The sequence below is a fragment of the Palaemon carinicauda genome, chromosome 7, assembly GCF_036898095.1.
Source record: "Palaemon carinicauda isolate YSFRI2023 chromosome 7, ASM3689809v2, whole genome shotgun sequence".
NCBI classification, from domain to species: domain Eukaryota; kingdom Metazoa; phylum Arthropoda; class Malacostraca; order Decapoda; family Palaemonidae; genus Palaemon; species Palaemon carinicauda.
Genome location: NC_090731.1, coordinates 49,948,073 through 49,955,572, shown reverse-complemented (window position 1 = coordinate 49,955,572; position 7,500 = coordinate 49,948,073).

Sequence of the window (7,500 nt, the reverse complement as noted above, 5' to 3'; positions counted from 1 at the left end):
CAGTTCTGCAACAATCTAACCTATATTGAAATTAATAATACTTTGATTCAATATTTAAGTACTTATTTCACAAAGATGCATTTGCATCCTTATCTCTATAGAGAAGTTTTCATTAATTTGAATTGTTTAATGTAGGCCTAATTTATGTATTATCAAATGAAGAACGTATTTTTCAACATACTCAGCAATTACGGTTTGACTTAATACATCTACAACTTTGTGTTTTAAAGTCTACAGTCACAAACAGTTAATAAGACATAAGGAAGGTGTTCTATGTGTTTTTAAGATGCAAGAATGCCTTCAAAATATTCTAATTCATAGTCAATAAGTTCAAGCTAAACACCTTTTTATTTAAAGAGCAACATATGCATGATCAGCGAGAAATGTTTTTGGCCGGTGTCCCTATAAGACTGCATGTTTGTGTAATAGTAGCCAGGGAATGATTTAGAAGTTGTTCATATTCTTAGAATGGAAGTTTATCATACATGACAACCTGTCTCTGAGTTTACCAGACCTTAAGAAGATAATTCCTAGGATTATGTGTATCATTATTAGAAAGTTATCGGTTTCACGAAAGGCGGTTATGAATAACATGGAATCAGCAGCCACTGATCAATGTTTTGTGTCTATCTTGCTGAGAACACAATTACCACAGGTTTTGTAACACAAATCAAAGATAGCTCTTTTCTAGGGAGTAGGGAGTGGTAGGAGTCATTGTTCCGTGCCAGTTGTAATACTCATTGGATTCGAAAGTGACAATGAAACAATATGAAAGCAATGCCATCTTTATAATCTTAAATCAAGAAAAATCGCAAAGTGTTGTCTTTACCAACCCAGTTGACGTTTGAAAATAATTATTAAAATGTTTTCCATTCAGATAAATTAGGGTATAGAATTCACTATTTGTAAAACTGAAAGGGGAGATCTTCACCATTCAATTCAACTCCACCCGCAACAAGTGATGTACTAGTTTGTGCGGAATATATCTTAGCTTCAGTGCTATCCAGAAAAGATTGATACTAAGTTATTGCTTCTTAAGGTCAATGCTTTTAGGACTCTTTCTTACTTTTAAATTGACCTTTCTTAATAACTTCCTAAGACAATATGGATTTGCTGAGAAGAACAAATAAAGGATGATTCACACGAACCATTTTCTTTCCGCGTCCAGCTTTCTTACGTGTATTCAAATGCAACTGTTTACACGACCAGAATGAGGGCAGCCCTCGGTCGTCAGCCGTCCGAGTCGGATCTGCTTTCTTTCCAAGAAACCTCGGCGGGTTTGACGGCTGTTTGCCACCCGTCCCAACCGACGGGTGGATGATGGTTCTTGTGAACGAGGACCTGTATCATACCCGTTCGTTTCGTGGCCTACAACCCCTACTTTTCCTCATAGTATAGTCATAGAAATTATAGTTAGTTTGTTGTTGACACCATGTATGAGAGGTTAATTGAACTTGTTCAAGGGTATGAGGAGATGTTTGACAAGATAAACAAGATGTATAGAAATAATTTACATAAAGAAAAACAATCGAAAATGACTGGAGACGCATTAGAAAAACAGGTTAATTTATCATAATTTTAATATTCTTGGCATGGTGCATAAAGTATAATGAAGCTGCATAACTTATTTTATCAACTCAGTTATCGATTAACATCTTATAGTGTCAAAACTATCGTAATTTACTCTGTCCATACGTGACATAGTCTAAGTAAACAATGAAAACAATGTGCAGGTAAACGGATACAGAACGCCTCGTGCGAATGTACAACATTTTGAGGGTGGTTAGCCACCGCCCATCCTGTCGGAAAGAAAACGGGTCGTGTGATTCGACCTTAAACTGTAACTCTCAAAAGATGGTCTTTATCAACTTTTTTACTATACTATATCAAACATGAAATTGACAAGTACAGTTGTTATATAGCTGCCTGCATACAGGTCCAAATAAATATTCTTATGTTTATAGATTCCTTAAAAGGATTGTGCATCGCTGGCTTTTTTTGAAAGTCACCAAGATATGCTGAACTTATTAGGAGTTAGTCATAAGATATTTCTCATATTCTGTCGATATTATGTGGTAATCTCAATCCTGTTTTGTGCTAAGCCAAGTTCATTTGCAGTTAACCTTAGTTTTTCTAATTGGTCCCTTAAATAAGTTGAAATTTATAAGATTAACTTCAGATATTCTGTGTTCCAGTTGCTTTTCTTTGGTTTTATCTCCCCTAGTAAAATTATACATAGGCATCTTCTACATGATTCATCACATTGTAGAGCTATTCCTTTGCACTGACATGAACACTATACATTAACCAAAAGTTGTGAAGGCTCACTTTTCAGAGAAATTAATAATATTGACATATGTTTCCAGGAACTGCAGAAATAATTACGGTAAACAACTTAAAATTTATCACAAAAACTTCACGTTGATAGATCTCTTCAAAGTTTCTTTTATTCATGCAAAGTATTTCTTATGTGGAAGGACTTTATTATAGATAAGTAACCATTCAGTCAGATACTCATATTTTTTTATCTGCCTTGTGGTTCCCTTCGAACTTATTTTGATCTTTGTATGGTCTGACACTACATTGAACTATCAATACTGTACATCTCTTTTAGAATAAAGTAACCATCACACAACATTTGATATCCATGAAGAAAATCTAGCTCCATTTTTAAAGTGTCCTAACATACCATGAGCTATAACGCAAATAGTTCACGAGTTAGTTTCTGAAATAGTTTCATTCCAGACTTTGAACAGGAAGCAGCCACTTACATACACAACTAATGGTCATAATTTTCTTTATGAGCCAAATCATCTCTGAGAAAAAATAAAAATACATCAGTACTGGTATATCCCAGACTTTGCAGGAGCAGAGTTCTTGGACTCTAGAAATGACTTCTGTAGCTTCGGTGAAACTGACAGAGAGTCTTGGGTCCTCATCCAGATCAGATCAGGATACCATTCTGCATGAGGTCATCTGTGAGTCGCCAAAGTCATCCTGAGTCCTGGCATAATCAACACTGTTGGTTACAGGCTGGATGAGGCTGAATGACGGAAAGTCATAAATATCTAGCTGAGCCTTGGGTGTTGGAATGCATATTGGAACAGTGTACATGGGCCCAGAACAGGTTAGCAGAATTGTTGGAGCACTCTGTTTAGCCATGTGGCAAACAGGTCGATCCATATGAAGGGCCACAGGACCTGAAGTCTTGCTGCTACCAGAGGATGCAGAGACCACTGTGGTTTTACAACCTGTCTTTTATGACTTAGTGTGTCTGGTAATACATTTATCTAACCTGAAAAGTATATTACCGGCCAGATGTGCATCTGCTATGTCAGCTTGCTCAGTTTCTTGTTGGCATAGGCCTTCATAACTACTGAGTTCCTTCTCAAACATTCTTTTAATGGTTGCAGGCCTTGGAAGGCTGTTTGTATCTCAAGGATTTCTTCAGTCCACACCCACGAGACGATCCATTCATCTAGGTTTGTTCGCCAGATATTCTTCCATGCGTTCAAGAGCTTTCGCATTTCCAGAGGAGGATAATCAAGTCATACTCCCCTAATGGATTTGTCATTGATGTACCACAAGGTCAGAACATCTGAACCCCCTTGTCTCACTGAAAAAGTATGGAATGGAGGAATGCCTGTTCACCAATGATCCTTCAGACACCATTGAATTGATATATGGTGGTTGGACTCAAGATGAACGGGCTTCTCCAATAAGGAAACATTACTGAGAATAGAATACCAGTGCTGATTTTGTACGTCTTTATTGGACAGGAAAGGTTACTCAATCTTCCTGAGCCTGCTGATCCAATCACTTGGGGAAGGACTCCCGCTGCTTCCTTGTTTATCAGCCTACTCAGTACTTCAACATCTACTTGTGTATGAAATTCCATTTCTCCCACTTTACCACAATCCTAAATCACGGCAAAATCCGAGAACCCGATTTCGATCCTGAAACAACTGCTTCTCCGAGGATGCCAGGATTAAATATTTGAGAGACATGAGCAGATATGTCTCATGAGTGGGCCCAAGTAGCTACCAATGTAAACACCAGAGTGATCACCTAGGGAGCCATCGCTGTCTGAAGCAAATTCTTGAACTTGGAATGCAAAGCTGAGGTATGTTTGAGAGGACTGATGAACAGGAATTTTAAGGTATGCGTCTTACAAGTATGCCAAAAGCATGAAGTCTCCCTCTTTGATGAAAGACAGCAAATACTATACTGCATCTATCCTGAACTTTGATAAACAAACACACTTTTTCAGAGGATATAGGTAGATGACCTATCTCTAGCCATCAGTCACCCTTTCTACTAGGAATAGCTAACTGTAGAAGCCTGAGACTAGTCTCGAAAATCTTTGAGCAGGTTTTTCACTAAAAAAATTTTATCCCTGCCCACAAGGCCAGTGCTTCTATGTAGGTCAAATGTTCGATGGGGGAAATTGATCATATTCAAACATTGGAGTGCTTTGGGGGTTTTGTTGAAGAATAGCAATTAACTAGACCAAAGAACGCTCACTACCCAACACTTTGCCCTGTTAGTCTGCCAAGTAGCCAAATTACTGCAAGAAAGGAAGAACGCCAACATTGGTGTTTCCCTCTCTCTTTCCTTCTCTCAGAGCCACCCATACTTAACGAAGATAGCTTAAGTGTCCAAAATGGCTGTGCAAGCACAGGCTTTTTTTCTGTGAACACGTCACTGGATCTATGAGCTTGGGTTTCTAAGTAGGGAAAAGGCCCTACCTTGATCTCAACCCTGCAACCTTGGCTGCACTCGAATATTTAGTGGCTGTCCCCTCTGAAAGCTGTGGTTCTTGAAAAATATAATGTGGTAAATCAAGGAGTTCTGTTAAGTAGTCCTCCAAGATCTTGCAGCAGCATGCACATGTCTTTATGGCAGCTGAGACGTGCCACCAAGCATCAATAAGGTCTCAACACCAATGCCATGCCACCTCCAGGGTAGCTTGTTTTGAGAATTGAGAGACCACAGAATCTTACCTCTTCTAAATACAGCTTGCACACATTTTTGCTGCTGTGTGGGCTAGGAATGTTACCACCTTCCTGCCTAAAAACATAAGGCTCTAGAACTTCTCCAAAACTTCTGGGGTTGACAACCTCGTCAACTTTGAGAAGTATGCGACTACTTCAGACAACTGATTGAGCCACCAAACAGCGAAGAGAGACGCCAAGGATGAAGCATCCATGGTTGTCTACTCAGAAGCCGAGAAGGACGTGCTTTTTTTCTTGAGTATCTCCATCAACTGAAAGAGGTGCAGCCATAGTGTTTCCCTCCTTGTACACACTCTGCTGCCAAGAGTTGAGGTTGTACGATCTTGCTTGACTTGCTTGATCGGAGTGAATTATCAGATTTAAAGATCTGATCATCTATATGGTGCATGGACAAGTCAATGAGATCTGACCAAGGTATTTCTGAGGGATTAGATCCTTGATAGGCCATGAAGGGTAGGTCAAGGAAATAGGTCATCCTCTAAGGTAGTACCACTCTTGAATAAGTGCAACGCCCTCCCAAACTAGGGATAGTTTGCCCAGAACTACCTCCTTCATCACTATGACAAAGGGTGAGGTAAAATGTGACTGAAACTGCGATATTGCTACAAATATGACAGTCTGAGATGACCAGCGTGAATGGGAGGCTAAGTCTGAAAAAGGACTGACGGGGGGGAGGGGGTGGGGGAATACTGGAGGGCATCTCCCAGGAAAATTTTATAAGGGAAAGCTTTTCGAATGCCATATTTTTTGGGAGAGTTTTATACAGCCATTTACAATCAGTAAATAATGACTATCATGAAACACCGGTAAGCCTACTTAAGGAATTTACCAAAAACATACTGATGATGCTGAAACTTTGCTATAAACTATTTCTCTATACTGATCAATTCAAGGCTATAGATTTTCTAAGCATACTAAATTTTTACTTATGATTTAGTATATATATATATATATATATATATATATATATATATATATATATATATATATATATATATATATATATATATATATATATATATGTATGTATATATATATACATATATATATATATATATATATATATATATATATATATATATATATATATATATATATTTATATGTAAGTATGTGTGTGTGTATAATGCATCTCTATCTGAGAGCAACGTCAACCAGCCTGGTTGAGCACCGTGTCAATCAGGATGTCTGCATTCACGTATGAAAAATTCAATATTGTTTTAATTGAAACTATGGTTTAGAACACATGGATATATGTTCCCGCTGAATAAGGTCTGATTCTAGTTGTTAGTTCATGAATAACAAGCAGATATGTATAGTATTTTAGTATTGATAAAATGGTTGATAACAGATATCTGTAATTTCATAGTTATGTTCAATTAGATTATAATATAACCCCCGGAAATGCATAGTGATTTTCAAGGAGAAGAATGTAAAAATCATATTACAGTGACCTGTTAATGTACTGGGATGATAAGTGTCCTAAGGCGAAGCGTTTTCCATTACATTAAGTCCTTCTGTTAGTTGGCTCTCCAAAACATCACACAAGCCACCCCAATATGGTTTTATGAGTTAACCAAGCACTGAATGCTTATTAGAGAGAGAGAGAGAGAGAGAGAGAGAGAGAGAGAGAGAGAGAGAGAGAGAGAGAGAGAGAGAGAGAGAGAGAGAGAGATTGAAAGGATATAGGATGTCCCAGACTTTTCTGGCCATACGTGCAGACTCATTTGCCCCTGGTTAGAGCGTATTAGTTTAAACCTATAGCGAGTTTTAATGGACATCTCTAACTTACTACATGAATTTTTTATAGAGTTAGATATTCACTTAATTCACTGGAAATCTATTCCACATTCATTGGTTCTGTACTTTTTTTCAATTCCAGTTTGCATCAGAGAGAGAGAGAGAGAGAGAGAGAGAGAGAGAGAGAGAGAGAGAGAGAGAGAGAGAGGTACTCCTAGCTTGTGCCTACAAAAGATTTTTTGGTTGGGACAAAATACATTGCCGAACTTATCAAAAAATCGAAAATTTGCGTCAACAAGTAGTCCGTAAGAATAGTATAGCAAATAACACAACAAATATACCATATACTTATAAAGTAAAAATCATTATAACGATCGAATTAGGAACATAAGAAATTATACTGAAATTGCATTCCTAAATATTTTTCCCCGCTTCACACCCTTTACAGCTCGAATAAGTAGTTCCCAGTGCAACCCCACCCCCCCTCACCCCCGTTCTCCGGCGCCCTATCAACCAAAATCTTCACTGCGTTCCATCAGTTAGCAAAAAAAAAATTAACGTTCTCTACACCTGAGATTCTCGAATATATACATATCGGGGGTTAAATTGCGGCACTCGAGGCGACAAGACATTTGTATTTGTCTATATTTTAGCAATCTCTAGGGGTTCGTCCATAACTCTTATTTTTTTTTCTGCATTTTCATTGAGCATATACTTAATTTTACTCATATTAATTTTCAGTTCTA